This window comes from Spermophilus citellus (genome assembly GCF_964194105.1).
Source record: "Spermophilus citellus genome assembly, chromosome: 7".
Lineage (NCBI taxonomy): Eukaryota > Metazoa > Chordata > Mammalia > Rodentia > Sciuridae > Spermophilus > Spermophilus citellus.
This window is the reverse complement of record NC_138188.1, coordinates 84,795,661-84,819,544: the sequence shown is the minus strand read 5'-3', so window position 1 is coordinate 84,819,544 and position 23,884 is coordinate 84,795,661. Positions and strand designations below refer to the sequence as shown.

Sequence of the window (23,884 nt, the reverse complement as noted above, 5' to 3'; positions counted from 1 at the left end):
AGGGATTAATAGGCTTGTCTAATGTTTATTTGCTATTAAATTAATTATGCATTTGGGGAATAAATGCCAAAGAAGTAATGTGCTTTCTCAGTACATAACATCTCATAGCACACAACACCAGTTTGTTCTATTGTTGGTAATGTTAACATGAACTATTTGGTGAAGGTTCCTCAATTTTTTTTTTTTTTTTTTTTTTTTGGAGAGAGAGAGAGAGAGAGAGAGAGAGAGAGAGAGAGAGAGAATTTTTTTTTAATATTTATTTTTTAGTTCTCGGCGGACACAACATCTTTGTTGGTATGTGGTGCTGAGGATCGAACCCGGGCCGCACGCATGCCAGGCGAGCGCGCTACCGCTTGAGCCACATCCCCAGCCCCAGGTTCCTCAATTCTAAAGCTACTTTTCCCCATAGTTATTGATAAGTAATATGTGGAGAGATTCTTTGAGATATGTAAATATCCCCTTTTCACTACTCTTTCTTTACTATTTTTGGTATTTATTGACACTTCTTGTCTGAATCATATAACTATGATGGCTGCAAAATGGTGATTTTCTGCTGAGCACTGTGGCTCATGCCTATAATCCCAGCAGCTCAGGAGGTTGAGGCAGGAGGATTGTGAGTTCAAAGCCAGCCTCAGCAATGGGAAGGTGTAGCAACTCAGTGAGACCTTGTCTATTGATTATCACAATGAACTCATTCATGGATTCTTATTTTATTCAATGAGTTACATTCTATTATTGTAATTAGTTATTTTGCTGCTCAAGTTATTCCAGATTTGGCCAGTGGGAGTCATTTCTAGGTGGCTCCTGGGTTTTCTGGACATATCCCTATCATTCTTTTAGATTTCCTAACATCCTGGTATGAAAGACATCCCAGGTTCATCTTGTTTGTCCCTCATTGGCCCTGGGGTCAGCCTTTTCTCTAACATGCCCTGATTCCCTATAGTGGGGAATAAGATTTAGGAGCCAAGATCTAGATGTTAAAAGGGCTCAAGGCTATAGAATGTCCCTGCTTCTAGGCCCTTTCAGCAGAAAGAGCTAAGAAACTTTTCATTCTTTAAAAAGGTCTTCATAAAATTGCATTTATGGACTCATACTACTAAACATTGTCACACCAGATGGATCTGATAAGATGCCTGGAAACAAGGATCATAATTCATTTATCTTTTTATTCTCAGAGCCCCCCAAAGTTCAAATCACGTAATGAACAATACGTAGAAATTATATGCTTGGAATTTGATTCCAAAGGATCTAGGGTGGGGGAAAGGAGTACAGATATAAAAAAGGTGGCTGTGAAGCGGTGACAGCTGTAAGTGCTGGTGGACACATAGGCTTTTTTTTCTCTCTAAAGTTGAAAGTTTCCATAATAACAAAATAATTTAAAGCCAATCAAGAACTACTCTGTTACCTGAATGACAAAAGTTTTTGACTTTGTTATGGTTTAGTTTTTTGGTTTGGTGGTGTGAAAAAACATCAAAGAATTTGGATTATTAGGAACCAGAGGGCGGTATAAGGTTCCTGTTACCACCTTTCTTTTTAAAATAACTTAAGAAAAAAGAAATGCTTATAGAATGCTCATTCACCTATGAATTTAATTTTTCAATACTTTTTATTTCATGTACTTGGAAATGTTCACAGCCTTTACCATCAAACCATTAGTCTAATTAATTAGCCCAGAAAGCACAAACTTGAAACACAATTTGGAAAATAATTTTGAATACACACACATTTATGATATCAGATCAACCCCTAAAAAGATAAAATACAATGAACAGGTCTTTAAGCTATCTGGAAGAAGTCTCCACCATTTTTCAATTTTATGAAGATGGCTTTTCCTTCAAATCCCAAGACATTTTATCATATTTAAATTAAAATATTAAAGCAGAAAATTAGAAAACTGCAGAACTTGAGATAGCCTACTCTGTGAAAAAGAACACGTTAAGGAAATACATTTATATGTTTATCCACTCACTGATGAAAGTGGACATTCTCCTGACTCTGCACATTTAATGAAAACCTTGGCTTATGAAGCATGCCCCTCTTCCCTTATGAAAACTAACGCTGATGTTCTTTATCAACATTATTTTTAGCAAGTCCATTTTGAATTATGAGGGTTTTTCCATCATAAATCTACTATTTAGCTCACTGCTGTACCTAAATAGCAGACATTTTCTGTCAAATTTTAAAAATATGTGTCTGCTGAGTTTTACTGATAAGGAAACAAGCTTAAGTGACCAAAAGCAATCAATTCAGATGGCAGTTGAGGCCCCAAATAATTTCCTTTAGTATTCAGGAAACAGAAACAACCTTTCGGGTTATTGGAACTAAACTACTACCTTTTACCCAACATTGATTCAAAGGTACATTCCTTACTAAAGCCAGTGTGAAAATGCTAGTGAATTCTTTCCATTACATCTGGGCATAGTAAGAACACCAACAATCTTCAGCCTGCACATTGTAAATAAATACAGACTAAGTAACTTCTTACTGCTGCCATGAGTGTACATTTTCTCCAGACAATAAGTGTGCATTACACATATCTGTCTCCTGGCTGCAGCTATCCCCCTCTCCCTGCCCCACCTTCTAGAGTTCCTGAATACATTATTGGGACAGTCTAAAAAAACCAACATTGTGATACATACAGATCAGAAAATTATCTCTTGATGGGGTCTTATGTCTACAATCATCAACATCCAATCTTGCCAATTTCAGTGGATGATGATGAAAATTTACTTTTTTCCTTAACTGTATTAGTGGGTCATTAATTTAACTAAAATAAAGCATGGTGAGGCGAATAATAGTAACCATGTTTCTTCAATCAAACATCCATACTGTGAGTCTGGTTGTGGTTTTAAAGAAATCTGGATTAAATAATATGCTTCACATATAAAAAGGCTGGCTAAAAGCTGGATTTTGTTACTACTCACTAAAAACAGTCACTTTTGTACTATGTATCCACATTTAGAAAAAAATGAAATTGTTTCCTCTGAGACAGGTATATTGGAAACTTAGCCTTTTAATCCTAAAAATAATTCATAGAATAAAATTTAGAGAAATAAAACTGGGCTCATTCACCTTCTATTCTCATATGTTAGTTTTATTGTTTGTTGGTTTGGTTTTTTGATTCAATTCTGGTCTGTCAAAGAGGCGTTTTATTAAATTCATTAAGCTCTCCAATTTTCCTCCTATTTTAAAGCTCCCATCTTAATGTTGGCTTTCCAGGTTACTCGGTAAGAATTTGGGATACGGCAGTTGAGAGGCATTTAAAATGTCTTCATATAAGCAAGTTAACACAGAGTTCAAGTTAAGGAATCCTTGTCTTGCAGACAGTGTTTGCTGTGGAAGTTTTACAATGTTACAAACATTAGTCATGACCTTCAAGAAGATAACAGCAAACTCCAGGAACTGTGATTTTCACAGGAGATCTGGGAATGAGGGTTTCAATGGAAACTTTCCAGAGCTGCAGCTGCCGAGCTTGTGGTTTTCTCATTGGCTGCCACTTGATAGAGGTAAGGCGGGAGGAAGGATTCTTTGAGGGCAAGTTCAGACAGTGAATAGTTCAAGGCTGCAACATGCCTACAAACTGCAAGCGGTGAATGGACACACAAACCACAAATGTTAAAGGGCACACTTGGTTTGATGATGTTTTTCAAGGTTTTGAGGGGCTGAAATCATTCTTTTATGGTACCATGCTTACAGAGAGTAAAATTAACATCTATAAAATAATGCTATCCTATAGTTGAGAATAGTTTTTCCAAACTGGTTTTTGTTTGTTTTTTTGGCCATTATTTCTCATCAATGGCAACAGTGCAGTGGGAACAACATACATTTTCAGGTCAAGGGGCCAGTGAATCTGCATTTGGTCCTTTGCTACTTTGTGTTACCGGATCTCAGTTTCATCTTCCATAGGAGAGTAAGATCCATCTTGTAGTTTTCATTGTAAGGGATAAACAAGAAAACATATGTTAGGTGGCAGCAGATATTAACTGCTCAAAAAATGGTTAATTTTGATCACTGTCATTATTATTAATGTTCTTGTTATAAATAACTGTACTACCATTTATGTAATCATTATGGGTGAGCTGACCTACAAAGCAACAAAAGGTGTACTGATTTACTGCCTGTAAATTATTCATACTATTTTTTCCCATATATATTTACTGGTGCATTATAATTATACAAAGTGCTGGGATTCATTGTTACCTATTCATACATGCACACAATATAACAATGCATACTATTTTTATAAGTGTTCCTTTATGGTTTTAAGTTTCCTGGTTCTTTTTAATTTAAAACATATAAATATAGCCTTTATGCCATTAATTCTGTATGGCAGAAGACATTTTCCATGAGAGCTTTGCAGTATTATGAAATAGTTTCTGCTGTTTCCTCCTTGCCTCAGACAGACTTCACAATGATCCACTGATATTGAAAATCACCAGCTGCCATTCCTAATAAAATGTCCTATTCGCCCTGCATACCTTACGACAGGCTCTGTGTCATATGTCCTCTTCTTGCTTCTTCTTTAAGGACAGCTAAAACCTGCCTTTCACAAATCTGAAGAGGGTTAAATCTAAATAACTGATCTGGAATTTGACTGAGTACAAACCAAGATTACCTAAAATAGAATTAAGGTTAAGTAGGCAATCATCTACTCTCCCTGAACAGTACCAGAAATTCCTCCTACCACATTTAAAACATCCAGGTATCATGTTTTGTCTTTATGTGTCTTAACACCTACAGTCTTCCTCACATTTCATTATTTATTCCCCTAGAGGAGGGGTTAGCAAACTGTCCAGCAGGCTAAATCTGCTCTGCAGTTTGTTCGTGTACAGTGTGTAAGAATGACTTTTACATTTTTACATTTTCAATATTTTGAAAATATTAGAAAAAATTTCATGACTTGTGAAAAAATGGAATTAAAATTCCCATGTCTATATATAAAGTTTTATTGGACCATAGCCATGCTCATTCATTTAGCCTTTGTGAATGTTACAATGGCTGCTAGGATGATAGAGTTGAGTAGTTGCTACAGAGACCATATGGCTGGCAAAGTCTTATACTCTCTGACCCTTTGGAGAGAAAGTTTGTTGACACTGTCCTAGAAGGTTTTTCTTTTGGGAGAAGTGACGCAAGTACATGTAAGATACACTGTTTGCCCTACTATTGCCTTTCTGTCCCAGACCCTTAGTTTTAGAAAGGAAATAGACCTAGCCTGATGTTTCCTTGGCAGTGGAATGGGATAGTAAGAGAAATGACACAGGAGCTAAGAGGTATGGGTCTTGGGTCTTGTTTTGATCTTAAGTTTTTGTAATGACTCTGGACAATTAAGTAATTCTTTAGACCTATAGCATGACTTCTCCCAATTTGGGCTCTTAATCTCTTTTAAATTTGAATAAAGGAATCTTGCATTCACTTACTGGACCACCATGATGATATGTGAAATCCAACTACGATTTCTTCTCTTACCCACCTCCCAAATCACTCCAGGATTTGTGGAAGCAAGAGGATAGGGAATTTTGGAGTCTTTCCAATGAATGGATGGATGGATGAAAATTTCAAATCCATTACTTTAAATTTACAAAGATGGACCCTCTAATGTGATTGCATAACTACTGTGATGAATAATTCATTCTGGACTCTACTGGAGATTGGCAAATAAAACTGAAGCACTTGTTTTCTGGAAATTCCCTATTATGAACATGCCATTTCTGTACAGTGAAAAGTTGCTGATGTTTGGGAAAATACCATCTAAGTTATAGTGGAAAAAAGATAAGATCTAAAAGTTGAACAAAAGAATGGAGGCAGGATAGACAGAGATCATTTTATATTCAGAAGAGAGTAGCAAATGTTTATATGTGAATACATTTTGAATCGGACTTCTTATCTCATGGATTTTATATTGTAATTTGAGTCAGTACATTTTCAACTTAACCCAAGATTAGCTATATAGTTGCTCAGTAAAGAAAACAGCTTTAAAAATCATTTACACCTTAATAAGTTTCGAATTAACCAAGCTCCTACCATACCAAGTCCTTGCTGATGGAAAGGAAAGCTGACTGACTTCATTATCACAAATCTTCCTTTTGCTAACTATATATCAATTTGTATTTGTAGAAGAAAATCCATTAGATATTTGTCTAATGTAGAAGGTTTTATTAGCTAAGTCCAGTGATTACTCATCATTCCCAGGTTGTAGGCAGAGCCTGAAGTTTGGGACTGTTGTTTTGGTAATACTGTATTACTAGGAAACTTAGTAAACAGGTGCTCAGTGGGAAAGAAGGTTCTGAGAAAAGACTACAATAGATGACACGTGCATGAATGAGAATGCACAAAAATTTTTCTAAGTGGGGGCAAAAATAATTACTCTGTCTCAAATATAATGAAACTTATCCAAATTCATTAAAATTAGAGTTGGAAGCCAGGTGTGGTGGTACACATCTATAATTCTAGATACTCTGAAGGCTGAGGTAGGAGGAACACGAGTTTGAGGTCAGTTAGCCTTGGAGCTGAACAAAACCCTGTCTTAAAAGGACTGGGATGTAGCTCTGTAGTAAAGCACCCCTGGGTTTGAGCTCCAGTACTGGGGGAAAAATTTAGAGTTGGGAGGCTTTTAAGAAATATTGGGTCCAAGTTTCCTTCATGGAAAATTGACATGTACTTCAGGTAGTTATTGTATAGTCTTTGTCTTGTGCTGCTATAACAGAATTTCACATATTAGGGAATTTATAAGCAATAGAAAATTATTTCTCATGGTTCTGTAGGCTGAGAAACCCAATATCAAGGTGCTAGTATCTGGCAAGGGCCTCCTTACTGTATTCTCCCACAGTGGAAGGTAGAAGAGTAAGAGAACATGGGAATGGGGAAGGGTAGGAAGGGGACCAAACTCATCCTTTTACCAGGGACTCACTGCTATAAAATAGCATGTGTCAACTTAGGAGGGCAGAGCCTTCATGACCTAATACTTCTTAAAGGTCACACCTCTCAACAGTGCTGCACTGGGGATTAAGTTTCCAACACATGAACTGTGTGGGGAAAATGCAAACCACAGCCCCCCCCCCACCCCAGCTTGGGCCCAATCCCTCACTTCTGGTAGCAGGGAGACCCTTTTCTCAACAAGCCATATTTTTTTCATTTTGGCCCAACTTCAATAAACTATAAGAGAAAAAATGCCCAAGAAGAGTAGTCAAAAAAAGCTTGAGCCAGAAAAGAGAAATTACAAGTTGCATTTTCAGTCCTACCAGTAACTCTAGTTGTGTAACTCAGAGTAAGTCCTTGGTGCTCTCTGGGCCTCAGTTTTCTTTGTGTAAAACTGGGTCTCTGGTCCTTTCCTGTCCTGTTTTTCTCTATTTCTCTATTTTCATTCCACACTACAGAAATGAAAAGCAGTTGTGAGAAAGCTACAAAGAGCTATTAAGTTTTTCTTCTTCTAGTTCTCACTTATGTCACACCTGGCTTCCCCTGCATGTGTCAAGGTTTTATAAACGTCATCCTAACACTTGGCCTTTATCTCAGCTTTCCACATCACCTCAGCTTGATTGTGCTTGATATACTGAATGATCCTATGACTCAGAATCTGCCCTCTGTTACTAGATAGCCTACTGACAGGGTAAGCCACAAAAGCCCTCTAAAATCAGTGTTCATCTTGCAGAATTTTGAAGTTAAGGAAAAAAAGAAAAAACATGAGAATGTTTTACTGTCCTCATATACTAAGCAAAGTCTGTTCTACCACCCATGGAATGTGAGTAAACTGCTTAGTATTGATTCATTTTTTTATAATTAGAACACAGATGCTGAAATAAACCTTGAACTCAAGGAAAAGCTATGTCTTTTATAGACTCCAATTAAGCACATTTGGTATAGTCTATGAATAAACAGACTATTTTTAGAAGCAAACATTACACATTTTATTGTGACAGTGACTTGGCAAAGGTTGCAAATGCAATAGCAAAATGATTAATTATTTAGCATTTTACTTATGTAACTATAGTGAGTACAATTTAAAAAAACTTGAATGTGCCTGCAAGATCTTATTTTATAGAGTAATCATCATGACTAATATTAATAGTGTTATGTAACTAAAATAAAGCCTATTTTATGTTCAAAGAAATACACTTGTTTTTAAGGTATTTAAAAATTAATTTTAATATTTTACTTTTAAATGTGAAAATAAAATATTTTCCAGCCAAATAATTCCAAAAATATTTTTTAAACCAAAAGAATTGTTGTTTAGGTGCTAAAATAACTGTTAACAATTGACTGACTTGCTTATAAAATATCATGAGTGTATCAGTCAGCTCATTGCTGTAACCAAAATTCCTGACATAAACAAAGGAAGGAAATTTATTTTGGCTCACGGTTTCAGAGGTTTTTGCTTATGAGCACCTGTCCTCATTACTTTGATCTTGAGGTGAGGCAGAACATCATGGCAGAAGAGCATGGTGAAAGAAAACTGCTCAGCTTAGGGCAGCCAGGAAGTCGGGTGGGTGGGTTAGGGGAAAGGGCCAGGGACAAGTACAGTCCTCAAAGGCATGTTTACAGTTACCTATTTCCCCAACCATGCCCCACCTGCCTATAGTTTGTACCACCTCCTGCTAGTCTGTTTAGCTATCAGCAGATTAATACGCTGTTTAGGAAGAGCCCTCAAGATCCAATCTCTTCTTTAAAGCCCCACCTCTGAATATGCTACATTGGGGAATCAAGCCTCTATCACAAAAGTTTTTTTGGGGGGGAACATTCAAGATCTAAACCATAATAATGAGGATATATTTATGTTACATTTTGGTAAGAAGGTATCTTTAAAACAATCATTACTGTAAATAATTCACATTAAGAATTTTGAGTCTATTATAGCTGTTGTCACAGCTTATCAGAATCAATTCTTGAGAATTAAGAACTGACACTCAAGTTATCATTATGCTATTATCATTGAAAAGAATCTAGAGATTTATTTTTTAACTAGATAAATTACCATAAATTCTTCATCATTAGAAATGAATTCTATTGTATCATTGTATCTTTTATCTTTGTTCTATAATTCAAAACTATTTATTGAGTGTTTCCTGGGTACATAGTATTTAAAAAAAATAAACATTCAGTAAGACTTTCTATGATTATTAATAAAATATATTACTTCAGTCTTTGCTAAGACCTATTCTCCAATATTAATGATATTCTACTCTATTCATTAGAATGAACATTATATTTACAATGAGTAACAGAAAAACATCTTAACCCAAAGCCCAAATAGCTACCACATCTTACCTGGGATATAAAAATAACCTCTTAAATGCTTATCTTGAATAACTAAATGAATTGCTGGATGAGGAGTGAATGAAGTAAACTGTAGTGGCTAAGAGCAAGGCTGAAAATGATGGCCTGGGTTTATACAGTTTAGTCTTGTGACTTTAGCCAAATTACTTCAGTGTGTCTCAGTTTCCCCACTTGCAAAATGGGGATAATATAACTTGATATAGTGATTTAGGAATTAACTAAAATAATCAGTATAAAGCACTTGGCATTCCATCAGGTACTAGTGCTCAATAAATGTTAGCTGCTTTAGTTTTGTTATTCTTATTGGCTCTTGAATTTAGAAGTAGCCAATGTTAGATTTAATCAATATGAATGCTACCCCCAATGTTCCAGTACTCAAAAACTCTTTAACAGCTTCCCATTGAACTTAACAGTAACATACAAACATCTCACCAGGGCCTTTGAGATTCGGCCCTGCCTCTAACCAATATCCTTTCTAATCACTTTCCCCCTCACTTTCACTCTAGTTTTACTTTTCTCTTTCAAAACATCAAGGTTCTTTCTGCCTGAGTTCTTTACATAAATTTTTCCCTCTGCAGTGCTCTTCCTCTTACTCTGTTATAGAAAACAAGCCAAATTTTTCAGATGTGTCCTTCCTTTGTAGATTTATTAGTCCACTCAGGATGCTTAAATAATTCACATAACATTTTCCATATTTGAAATACCAATACATTGGGAAAAACAATGTTGAGATATAAAACAATAAGTGTCCACTGAAGTTCAGCACAGTGAAAGTGGGATACCATGTGTGCAAGCAGAGTGCAAGAACTCTTCTGTAGTTTCTTGGGATGGGTAGGCATGATGAGACATTCATAAAGTCTGTCCCTGTGTAGCACTCACTCTTCTTTTTTGACCTAAGCCAAAAAGGGATAGGCCAGGTTTGGCCCAAAGCTGAAAAATTGTTTTTAAAGATTAATTCATTTGGCAAACATTTATCGAGCACCTATAATGTAAGAGGCATATTTCTAGGTGCTATGTATACAGCAATGAACAAATATATAAAATCATACAAAATCCTTGCCTTTGTGGAATCTACATGCTAATGCAGATGGACAGGTAATAAAGGAAAAAAATGTAGTGCATTAGATGAGGATATGTGATAGAAAAACAAAGCAGAGAAGAGGAGGAATGTGTGTGTGCAAGCCTCACTAAGATGACATTTGAAGTGGTGAAAGGGCATGGAGATCCTTGGAAAGAGGGGAGAACAACAGCAAAGGTCATGTGTGAACAGGCAGGAGGCCTCCTTGGTTGCAGAGATGAGGTCTGAGAGACTTATGGGACATCTGGGGGGACTTTAGTTTTCAGGCTGAGTGAGATGGGAAGACTTTGAGGGGTTGTAAGAAGAGGGGCAACATGATCTGATTTATGCTTCGATAAGATCTCTGACTGTAGGGAAGAAAGCATGGAAGCAAGGAGAATACTGAGGAGGCTCCTGCAGTAATCCTGGAATGAGCCGGCAGTACAGTCTCCGTAGTAGTGCAGTAAAGATCCGTAGAAGTGATCAGAGTCTGAATATATTTTGAGGGTAGAGCCAACAGGATTTCCTGATGGATTAGATGTGGGTTTTGAAAGGAAGAAAGGAGTCAAGGACAACTCCAAGGTTTCTGGCCTGAGCAAGTGGAAGAAAAGAGTTGCCAACATTTAAAATCAGGAGATTTAACTTAATAATCCAGACTTCCAGCTTCTCTCAAAAATACCGGAAGATCTAGTCCACTGCATAACTACATTTTTCACATGACAAAATTGAGCTAGAGCTAAGAAACAGCTGCTCCATGGACACAAAAGACAGTGGCCCTTTGGTTTATTAGAGTACCCCTGCTCCTTCTTGTCTCACATTTGGCCTTCTGGGTGACACACAGCTCTTTGTACCTGACTGACTACTGCATGCAACTTGAGTTTAGGAACTCTGACCAATGTTCTCTCATATACTCACAGTAGCAAAAATACAACATAAATTTGTCCAGAAGTTTGTCTCAAAAAAGGGAATTTTGACAAAGTATTTAAAAATAGAGCATCTACTATGAATTATCATCCTAGTTTACTTCCATAGCAATTTGAAAGTAACCTGGCACAAAAGCCCAACCTCACAGTGAAAAGAGAGGGTCCTTGAAGAAACTCCACTTGCACATATTCCAACTTCCTCAAGTCTAAATCCCAAGGCTTAAATCATAGTTTGTGTCCCTAGTGCCCAGGAGTGAAGTAGATGCTGGACCACACTAGGTCCAGTACCACTTGGACTATATACACCTGGGAGAAGGAGCTATAAGGCCCAGGTTAGTATCAAGGGACACTAACTCCAGCCCTGTGCAATCACCAACAAGTCTGCTGACAAATTATTTTTGCTCTCTGTACTTTTGTTCCTTATCAACAAAAAACAGAGATGGTCTATGGTAGGACTTTTCAAACTCTAATGTATATGAATATCCTGCTATAGATGGTTGTTCAGCTTTATTACATATAAATCATTGGCTTAGAATAAAGTACCTGGTAACAGTGTCTTTATGGAAGAACTGATATGTTTTCCTTCAGCAAATAAAATTAATGTGAACCCAAATATCTTGTTTCATTTTGTCTATCAGGAAGCTCAGAGCTAAATGCATTGTTTAATAAGAACAAAGCCATCTTATGTTAAGATATTTGAGTACAACATCTTTTTTCTACCTTCATATTTAAATGGTTTTGATTTTATTTTTAGAATGTTATAGGAACATTTTTGACTCTGGGCAACATCAAACCCTTCCTGAAAGTGGGTAGGGTAGGAAGGAAGCAATGAAAATAGGAAAGAAGGACAGTGATTAAAAAAATTCTATCCAAATGGTATGAGGAAAGTTAGCATTTGTGATTTGTAAAAACTGATCAATCATCCTGGTTGAATCCCAAAGCAGCTTTGTCTTAGAGGCCTATGCCCATTAAAAATTGCCTTTACATGGACAAAAGTAATCATAAAAAGTATGGGGCTGTGGACTGGCCAGGAGAATAGGCCATACATAGACCCAGGAAAAATCTTCGATATAGCCCTTCTCTTTTAAATAACTATGGTCATTTATAGATAGAAAGGACAAATCTCCTGACCTTTGCCAACTCTCCATGATAAAGAAGGATCAATTTTCATATCAGAATTCAACGAAGATCATATTATTTGATATAGAAGCCCTCCTTATCTGTGAGGCATATGTTCCAAGGTGCCTCATGGATGCTTGAGTGCAGAATATCGAGCCCTATGTATACTATGTTTTTCCTTATACATACATACCTATGGTAAAGTTTAATGAATTAGGTATAGTAAGAGCTTACCAACAATGACTAATAATAAAATAGAAAAAATTATAACAATGTAATACAAGCTTTCTAAAATTTGTAAATTATTCCTGGAATTTTGCATTTACTATCTTTGGACCATGGTTGATTGTGATAACAAATCTCGAAGAGTGAAACCACAGATTAAAGAGACTACTGTAATACCAAAACTATGGGTAACGCATATATCAAGACAGACAGTCATCAATCAAACTATACCCAGAAGCTTCCAGTACTGAATTACTGAACTACAATTCTGGCCTTATGTGTAACCCAGGAATGAGCCAATATGCTGAACACTGGAGGGTAGGAGGCCATTCTCAAATATGCCCCAGGTACTTTCTCAAACTATTCAGGAATTGTGTTTTGTTTCTAAACCTAAATGTGCTCATTGAACTAATTACTGTAACTACATAATTGAAATATTCTGTAAACAGATTAAATAAGACAATTCATAGGAACTATTTCTTATGAAAAGTACACTAAATAGTTTGAGGAAACCTCAAAAAGACAAATGATTTAAAATAGCTATAAAGGTAGATGTAGGTTAGATGATTATAAAAGACAGGAAGGAAAACAACTTGTATAAGTCTAGGAGGATTCTTTCTAGGTCTTGATCTATAAGAGCAAAAATTTAACAAAGTTGAAATGGGAAACCATAGAAAATGCAATCATTAAGGTATAATTAATCTAAGAAAAATGTCAGTAATTGTAATCAGCAGACCAATAATAAAAGCGAGGGCCTTGGCCCTCCCAAGGCTTCTAGGGCAATGATAAAGGGAATAAGAACCATGGTAAAATGTTACAGAGGCCCTGTGCTCATTTAAAACCAAATGAAATAAGCAATAATGACACTGAATGAGCTTTCCAGAAAGTGGCTGGGGAGGGAGAGTAGATAATGAAGCTAGGATTACAGGAGAGAAGGGCAGACAGACACTACGTTTGACAATCTGGCATATACATATTTGTCAGCCAAAGAAAGAATGAATCCACTTCTGTGGAGAATCATAAGTTGGTCTCTACCAAGTTCCCAAGAAGTAAAGATTTCTTTAACTACTAGAGTTTTCCCTTTGCCTCCCACCACTCCCCCTGCAGTTTTTCTTCCTTCCCCTTTTAAAATATGGTAAAAGTACTTAATAAGTAATAGTATATGTTGAATTTACCTGCACAAGGCACACTCTAAAAGAGAACACAGATTGCTTTGGTTTCCTGAGAGTAAGACATGCAGAGCATGAGTAGTTCTAGGTAGAAATAATAGTTTTCAACAGCGAGACCAGGCCTGTAATTTTCTGCAGCATACTATGACATCATGGTTTATATGAGGCCAACTCCATAAATCAAGCCTTACCTAATTAGAGATTCTTCTGCAGATCTACATTATTAGAGCAAATAATTAAAACAGGCTAGGCAATAATGCAATGCAGATCTGTTTACAAAAATGTTCTTTTTCCCCCCCAAACTTTTTAGTCTCAATACCACTTACAGATCTTTCACATTTAGTAAATTACAGACTCAGAGCATTTCTTTTAGTCTGACTTCACTTTCAAGGAATTCTTCAATTAACTTTACGTTGCTTTAAGCTGTTCATCCAACGAGAAAACAATCTGTGGTTTCTGACTCCTCTGCGTGCCAATGGCTGCCATCCATGTTTGACTTTCAGACACACTGTCTCTTGAGAGCCAGGCTCTGTTTGCATAAAACCAACCAGTTGTCATAGCATTTTGACAAGCACTATAGAAAAACAAAGAACAATACTCTGTGGTGGCTAAACTGAGAGAATTACCACTGCAAGGGTGACTACATTGGGGACACACACAACATCCACACCCAACCACCTGGCCTGGCCCAGAAAGCAGCACAACTTTTATCCGTGAACTTTCCATTCTTAGGGATCATCTCTTTACCACCAATTACCTTTTTCCCCTTACCCTCTTCTTTCTAAATGGTTAAAAGACCTACAATTCATAGACAGGTATAGCTAATCAAACAATATGCAAAAGTGCCACAGAAATCTAAAAAGCAAGAAATTGCACAGACGTTGCAATGGTTATGGTGCATCTAGTGTCAGATCTTCAGCCAAATACAGTGTAATAAAAAAGTATGAGCTCAGAGGTGGGACTTCAGTCCAAAACCTTGAATATTCTCAGTCTCTGGTATAGCACCTCAGTTAGAGAACTGAGCCTCTTGAGGCTCATTCACTGATGTTTTTAAATAAGTGCAAATAACAACTGGGCAGTGGAAAATAACCATGGGAACAAATGGTGGAAATAAATGATGATGGTTGAAGAAAAAGATCCTTAAGTTTTCTACCTATCCCAGCGGAATCAGGAAGAACAGAATCCTCTCTCTTTCCTTTCCCCTGTGCTTGACCTGTTTCTGAGTGTCTCTGACCTATGCTCATCCTATGGAAACACTTGAAAAGCTAAAGAATAATACACCAAGGATGATATTTGAAGCCCTCTTGAATACTCAAGCCCAATATAAGATACATGTGCAATTTTCCCAAAATCATGCTCAATGCTGTTTCTGTAATGGGATGTACAATTGTCGAAAGTGCAGGTCTTTCCAAAGCAATGGAATGAATCCTCTGGCAGAGTCATGCCATAACAAGCATGCAGGCAGAGCCAGAGGAATTAGAATGTACGCACAGGCCAGGTGAAGCCCAAGGGCTGATGGGGACTTGCCACTGGCTCAGCTGAGGTTATGGAAGGAGGGAGCACCAACTGAAGCTCTGCTTGTCCTCTTTAGTACAGAACCGTTCCTGACTTCCATTGCACCTGAGTACAAAGAGCTGTAGGATTACTAACTCATTCTTATAACTATTCCTTTCCCATGGTTTTCCCTGTTTTTATTTAAAATAATAAAAAAAACTATCTGAATTTTATTACGCATTTTGGTTGGAAGCTACTGCAAATGCTTTGTGGAAAAAATGAGATGAGTATAATTATATCTCTGTGACTCCCCTTCCCCGCCCCATAAAAAGAAACAATGGGACCCACCATCTGGTCTATTCATTTTTCCTTCTCTACTAAGAAGGGCAGAAATTCAGAATGTATCAGATATCCTTTAACCTACAAATCACTGTTTCAATGAATTACAATCTCCTCATTAATCACTTAAGGAATCCCCAGAACTCTCTGAAGTTCCTAGAATGCAAAAGGGTTGGCAGAGAAAGTGGGGGTTCACTTTAAATTGAGGCTTTCCCTGGATATTGATTTTAGATCTTCATGTCTCTTCTTAGATTTTAAAAGAACCAGCAAAAAGAACACTTGATAAAACATTTTCTGTGGAGCCACAGTGCAGCTCTGGCTTAAAATTCCAGAGCTCAGGATAACTCCCTTCCTGCCTCTTTGTTCTTTCTAACACTCAGCTTCTCTGAGTCAAACAAAATGTGTTGAGAATTTTTTTCTCCTATGAGGCAATTCTCAAAATCTGAGAAGGATTCCTTTTCTTTAGAAGCTTCTTGTCCAATGCTCCATATCATAAGCTTTATTTTTTTGGAGTAAAAATGCTGAATTTGAACCAAAGGGGATGTGGTTGATGGTACAAAAACTGGAGTTTCCCTTTTTAACCAACTCTAAAGAATGAACTCACTATAGTATAAGGAGAGTCTACAGTGTTTGATACCTTAAAAGGCAGTGACATAAGGACAAACATATCCTCTAATGTTGTACATGAAAGCAGTAAGCTGGGGAATTCTGCATTGGGATTTGAGGTGTAGGAAATCTACACACCTTGAAAAGTAAAGCACACTGGTACTAAGAAAACTTAAAATCAGTTACTATCTTCTAACAAAGTAGCTCTTACTAAGCATATAGTAACATGTATACTGAATTGGCAATTTTTAAATTAGACTACTAAAAATACACACCTTAAGAACCTGAAGACCATTTTTAAAATGTTGTCAATTATTTTTAACTTTCAACAGGATGCGATTCCTTTTGGCAAGAGTAGACTGAATGATGTTGCCTTTCTGCCAATTTATTCATGTCTTTTAGGCCTTGGCAAAAGAAACTACCTTTTCTGTGTCTTCAGAAGAGAATGTCCAAAGCTATGCTGAATCTTGCATGCCCTGAGCTATTTCAGATCTTCAAAGTACCCAGAGCCTTAAGAATCATTTCTGTTTCGAGGCGGTGGCATCTGCCCCCCCCCCCCCCCCGCCTTGGATTCAGTGATTGAAGAGAAAATATTTTTTGGTTACCTAGTGTAAACTTGTACAGGTTTGAACTTAGGGTATGTATAGCTTCTGGCTAATAAACTTGTCTTCTAAGAGGCCACAGTACTAGATTTTAAGTGAGATGCTCCAGGTTTAGGAATATCTACAAATGACTTATTGGAAGAATAGCAAAGAGTTATGTGAAACCAAAAGAGAGTACGAACAATAACATAAATGCAGATACAAGGCTTTTAAAAGGTTACATCAAGGAAACAAAGACATTAAATGTAACTGCATTTTAGAAAAGGAAATTACAAGGTACATGATATGCTAGAACAGTTCTCAATTACAGTAAGGCTTTCCAGGGAATAAGAAAACTTGTATGGCTAAACAGGGTGATTACTGAATCAGAAATATTACTCAGAAAATAAAATTTCATATAATGTGTATCACTCAAGCCAGTTTCCTTGTGTCACACTCCTCTGCACTGAGAGTTTAAGAGAAATTTCTCTTCTGTAGGGACACTTTTGCTTCAATAATCTTAGCATCAAATTTCAAAGACTGTAAGAATTCTAGAAGCCATATACTTGACACTGATTTTTTTTTTCCTCTTTGTGGTATTGGGATTGAACTGAGTGCCTCACACATGATAGGTAAGTAAGTCCTCTCCCACTGCTGCCCCAGCCCTAAAAATGTCTTAAAAATATTGTTCCACAAATGAATGGGAAGACCTTCATGCTTATTGATGAGAAGAATTAATATTGTTAAAACGTCTTTACTACTCATAGTGATTTGAAGATTCAATGTAAGACTTACCAAAAATTTAAAAACATTTTTTATAGAAATGAAAAAAAATCATATGAAACCATGAAAGGCCTCAAATAACCAAAACAATCTTGAGCAAAAAGATGGAAGCACCACAACTACCTAACTTTAAAATATACTATAATGTTACACTAAGTAAAAGGGTGTAGTACTGCCATAAAATTAGACATAGACCATTGGAGAAAAATAGGGAGCCCCAAAATTATTCAACACATTTATAGCCAATTGATCTTTGCTTAAAATGCCAAGAACTCAAAATGAGGAAAGTCCAGACTCTTCAATAAATGGTGTTGGAAAAACAATACATCCACATTTAGAATGAAGTTAAACCTTTATCTCATATCATATATAAAAAACAACTCATAATGCATCAAAGACCTGAAACTATATAAGTACTAGATGAAAACATAGGTAAAAAGCTTCTTGACACTAATCTAAGTAGTGATTTATTTTTAATATGACCACACAAACACAGCTAAGGAAAAAAAAAAAGACAAATTTAGGTGATTGCATCACCTAAAAAAGCTTATGTATAGCAAAAGAAATACTCAATAAAATGATTAAGAGACAACATGGGAAAAAATATTTGTGAACCAAATATGTGATAAAGGTTTAATATCTAAAATAGCTAGAAAATTCAAGTGCAACAGCAATAAAACCACCAGTTTACAATGGGCAAAGGAGCTGACTAAAAAGGCATTTCTCAAAAGAAGATGTTATGCGAAGACTATAAAGTTTTAGAAAGGAATTGTGGAGATCATCATGCAGTATGGTAACTATAGCTCAAACCAGGGATTTTAGATTTTGGTTGCTTATTTCTCAGTAGGTCAATAGCTATTTAGTGCTATACAAAGAGAAGCAGACCTCTAAGAGAGAAAAAAAAAAAAATTGCTAGGATTCAGCTAGTGAAACAATCCAGAACTACCAGGGAAAGTCATTTTGTTGTTATGATGTATCTGTTTCTTTCCCCCCCACAGAATCTTCAGTTTGTATTTCTGAAATTGTGTTTTTCTATTTCTTCTATCAAATAGCTGTGTTTTAAAATGAACAAATATTTTAAGACAACATATGATTCAAAAGAAAATCTTTCAAATGATAAAACGTCTACTTACCAAAAAATTAATAACATTTTTTATAGAAATGAAAAAAAAATTCATACAAAACCATGAAAGGCCTCAAACATGTGTAGCAACATTTTGAGGAATATCAGATTTTCACCAAAGACAATCAGAAGTCATCACTGTAAATTTAATTGGATTCTCTGAAGTAAACCCAATCTTGGAAAGCTCCTGAAGTTCTAAATGGCAAAATTGATGAAAAATAGCTAAATGAGGTATGTTCCTTTCAATAGTGATATATATGTGTGTGTGTGTGTGTGTGTGTGTGTGTGTGTGTGTGTGTGTGTAAATATATATATACACACACACACACATATAGTTGTAGATGGACAATTTATTTTATTTATTTATTTTTATGTGGTACTGAGGATCGAACTCAGTGCCTCACATATGCTAGGCAAGCACTCTGCCATTAAGCTACTGAGCTACAGAGCTCTAGCCCCTCAAAAGTGCTTTTTGACATGTAAATATACTCAGTATTATGTTTTTTCCTTTGTTTCCCATACGCCCCCTATTTTGGTCTTCCAGAGAGGGTACACTACTAAGGTCAATGTTGTTGGAAGACACAGATTAAGAAATAATAAAAATGACAGTTTACATTATTTGATAAAAATAGTAATACTTTACCAAATGGAAAATTCCATCAAATGAAACATCACTTGAATCAGATGACTTACCTAAAAATAAGAAAGAGAAAGATGAGAACTTGGTATTGTATTCAACCCTTGATATATGAAAACATACGGTAGATGAATTATCCCCAAACAAACTATACCAGATCAGGAAACACCAATTCCTTTAGAAAGGAAATGGTAAACACAGAGCCAAAGAAATGATGAAAGAAAGTGGTGTTTACATTCAAGTCACTTGGCTTTTATTTGTATTTTGGGAGGTCAGTTTTGAAATGTGGATATACATGCATTTAAGGCCGCAGTTGAACTGTGACAGAATATTCATGGCACTTTCTTTCTCAAGACCTCTGGCTACTGTCTTAAAGAGAGAGTGTCAAAAGTGCAAACTTTCAAAAACCTTCACCTTCTATGACTCAAGAAAAAGGTGCCAGTGTATCAAGTGCTACTGTAATTTCCTCTGTTGATTTTCTTTCCCCTTAACACTAGATGTTTTGACTGTTTGCTTTTTTATTTTCCAAAGTGTATAGTGATGTTCTTGAAAGGTGCCAGATTAACAACCTGGGGAAATTAAGAGCTTGCTCCGTTAAGAGAAAAGGCTCAATGTGGTGGAGGTGATGAAAGGCTTCCCTGTACTATGCTTGCCTGTGTATGTTAGTCTCTGACCCACAGTTGCCCCAGCCCTCCAGTTTTCATGGTCCATTAGTGTCTTTAACTGCTCAGGTTGCTAACAGGGGCAGACAATCTAATTCCTGCTTTTAACGCTATCATTATTATTACTACTACTGCAAATTCTTAACTTCCTCAAAAAAATTATGTGGAAATTTTTATTAGCTGACATTGTATTTCAGGATAACAGGAAAATAAACTGAATGAAGAATCTTATATTCTTGATAGTGTTGTAGGTTTGGTTAAATCCATTAATTTCTACAAATAGGAGGCAAAACTTTTGAATGTTAAGTAAAAACAGGCCTTAATAAACTCAGTCACTGCATTCAATTTGAATTCTCATTCAGAGAATTTTTCCTTTTGATTCTACTGCAGACTGTTTAATTATATTATTTATTAGCAACTATGGTAAAAATTTTGGGGATATTGAGGCTAAGACTATCATTTCATATGAAATTTAAAAATCAGCATTGGAGAAAAATATCTCTTTCCTATACTTATAGGTGTTCCAGGTTTCTAAACTTTCCAAGCACTTTGTAATTATTGATTAATCTGTCTCATGCCCAGGAATCTATGAAAGGATTTTGCTTCAACTACATCAATGTTTAATTGTCAACATTATGCTAGTTCTCCAGGCAAAATACAAGGGCCATAGTAAGAACAATTCTCCTAGTCTGGAATTTCTAATAGCAAGGGAATCAAGACTAGCAAACATATGCAAAACATTAATAGGAAAATTAAGTACAACCCTGAATGCTGATGACTAACTGACCAATAATTACTTAGGAATTATTTGGAAAAATCAGAGTATTAATCCCACAGTTATTCTCAATCTTTGCCATTGTCTTTCTTGTCAATGACCAAATTCTCAGCAGCTAGAGTAGATTTCCATCTTGACATAACCAGCATTTCCTGTAATTATTAATCTCCAGAAGCACTGGGGAAAGAGAATTGTAGGATATCAGCAACAACAGCAAACACATGGTAACACTTAGAGGAAGGGTGCCCTAGCTTCATCTCATATGGAAATTTTGGAAATTTCAGTTTGGGAACCTTTGGCTGTTTTTTTCTTTGCCATGCATAGGCTTTATCAAGTTAGTCCTTATGGTATTAAAACATCTGGCACCAGCTCAAATCTATGCTATTGCTGGCAGAGAATCTAATTGGGAAGGAGGGGTGGAGCAGTCACCTTTATCGGAAATGACCTTAATGTTATGGAAAGGCTCCTTCCTTCCCACTGTTTAAGCAGCCTTAATGAAAACCTTAAATCCTGATGTGAGAAGAGATTATCTCCAAGAGCAGTAGCAATTTATTATAATTATATTAGTATAAACATAAGAAGGTGGAAAATGTTATGCCAACTTAGAGGAGGGCAACACCCTATGTATAGGTCCCAGGCAAAGTTGTGCTGGGGGAAAGATAATACCCAACTGCTATATCCCAAAGGGAGGCCTCAGTTTCCCATACTGCAATTGAAACCTAACTACTTCGAAAATGTATAGCCAGGTGCTATGCAATAAACAATGGGTGGCAGGTCACCAGAATCGGTTCTCTTCCCTAAGCGTCTAGTTCTTGCCAATTTGCTTTTGGCTCTGGGTAACTAATATATCTTTCCCAACAATACCTGTCAAGTCTATATCATAATTCTCAATAGTAGGAAGTGAAAACAACAAGACCTGTTTTGTGTATATAATACTCTAGCTTCTATCAGTGAAGCACTTGTTTGATTCAATGTACTTTAGTGGTTGGCTATGAATTGCAATTGGGGAAATATCTGTATCTTTCTGGGCCAATTCTGGGTCTCTCTACTTCAGCCATCCAAGTGATGCTTGTCTCTAACTTTCTTCTTCATGCATAATTGATCTCTTATTGGTTTAGTTTGTCTTATTGGTTTGTCTTTACTAGACATTGGCACCTTTCATGATTTGGCTTCTCTTATTACCTGTCTCTCTCTCTTTTCCTTCCTGCCTCCCTCCCTCCCTCTCTCTCTCCCTTTGTTTATGTGGTGGGAGATCTACAAACATGGATTTCTAGATTTTGATATTTTACATAAAATGGATCAATGAACCATAGCAAAAATAATCTTTTGTGGACATGTCAATTAGGCCTTGTGCTACATGGTCATCTAGTCAAATGAAAAATTCAGACAATAAGATATTTTCAATTTGACAAACAAAAGATTTTGTAAAGGGTAGATCTGAGAGACTCCTATCACTATTATGGTCATGAAGAAAACAGAAAAAAAAATACAGGCCTTTAGAGCAAAAAAATAAAAATGACAGGTGATTTCTCCTTTTCTTCCAAGTTCATACATCTGCCAATAGGCTAATAAATGCCAAGGACACAGAAACACAGCACATCAATGAAAATTACAGGCCACAAGATGGTGTAAACCTCATGTGGAAAATACCAGCTAAGGTACTAAGTAAGCCAGGAAATACTGAAAGAGTTATGAAGATGAATATGTTCATGTTTTGGACAAAAAGTACCTAAAATAAGACCAAATAAAAATTCTTTTAAAACAAGTTATTTTTTATCCTTCACATGCATATTAAAGATGGTTCACTTTAAAAAAGTTTGCAGTGGCTAAGTAATCAAATAACTCAAGACAATGCAGGGTTCTACCCATCAAGAATGCTTGTTTAGTTTGGCTGACATGCTGTAATTATTAATTTGATTATCTGATTTAAAACATAGTCAGGAACATTTGCTCTTAGCTTTAATTTCTTAAGTAGCAAATTCTAGGAGTCACATGGCAAGGGCCAAGTGCAACCCAAATTGGAATTTTCTTTCAGGAAGAGAAGACATAAGATAAACAAGCTAGATTCTCATTACTCTACAGCTGAGTTTTAATAACATGCAATAAAAAGTGTTAAACTAAAATTTCTGGGATTTGAATGATGGCTTTCATGATTATACAGAAGAGATACTTTTTTTTTTTTTTTTTGGTACTGGGGATTGAACTCAGGGACACTCAACCACTGGGCCACATCCCCAGCATTGTTTGTATTTTATTTAGAGACAAGGTCTCACTGAATTGCTTAGCACCTTGCTTTTGCTGAAGCTGGCTTTGAACTCCCTATCCTACTGTCTCAGTTTCCCAAGCCACTGGGATTACAGGCGGGCGCCACCAGGGCTGGTGAGATACTTTTTTAAAAGAGACTTTTGAAGCAGAAAATTACAGATGAACTCCCATTTTTACCCCGTATATATATTGCTGATTCACATCGGTTCCACATCCACTTTTTTTACATACTGCCATTCTAGTGTCTGTTCATAATCTGCTTGAATCAAATGTATGAAATATGATATGTCAAGAGCTTTGTAATGTTTTGAACAACTAATAATAAAAAAAGAATCAAAAATTTAAAAAATTAAAAATCCATAAATAATCAATTATTTCCAATTAAAAAAAAAGAAAATCACAGATGTTTACCTCATGAAAAGGGGTGAAAGACAGGCACAAATTTATCCTCCTGTGACTAATGGTTATGATAATTGTGAGGAAGGAGGAAATACTGGGGCTGGCAAAAGTATTCGAAAGATGTAAAGCTGGGCTTGGTGGCTTGGGAGGCTGAGGCAGGAGGATCATGAGTTCAAAGCCAGCCTCAGCAATTTAGTGAGAACATAAGCACATCATTAAGAGCCTGTTTCTTTTCATTTTTTTTTAAAGAGAGAGAGAGAGAGAGGGAGAGAGAGAGAAAGAATTTTAATATTTATTTATTTATTTTAGTTTTCAGGGGACACAACATCTTTGTTTGTATGTGGTGCTGAGGATCGAACCCGGGCTGCACGCATGCCAGGCGAGCGTGCTACCGCCGGAGCCACATCCCCAGCCCTAAGATCCTGTTTCTAAATAAAATATTAAAAAAAGGGCTGGG

The 23,884-nt window shown here is 36.3% G+C and overlaps 2 protein-coding genes across 5 annotated transcripts in view; one reads left to right on the top strand and one right to left on the bottom strand.

Annotated features, from left to right (window-relative positions):
* Positions 1 to 23,884, bottom strand: part of CMSS1 (cms1 ribosomal small subunit homolog) — a 319,968-nt gene that overhangs the window by 124,964 nt on the left and 171,120 nt on the right. Inside the window, exon 1 of one of the 3 annotated variants that reach the window (XM_081301155.1) lies at positions 19,333 to 19,355. The exons of the other annotated variants lie outside the window; for them this stretch is intronic. The gene's annotated coding sequence lies outside the window, so the exon portion shown is untranslated. Of the gene's footprint in view, positions 1 to 19,332; positions 19,356 to 23,884 lie in introns of those variants that run through there. 3 annotated transcript variants of the gene reach the window in all.
* Positions 1 to 23,884, top strand: part of FILIP1L (filamin A interacting protein 1 like) — a 262,254-nt gene that overhangs the window by 71,175 nt on the left and 167,195 nt on the right. The gene's annotated exons all lie outside the window — the stretch shown is intronic.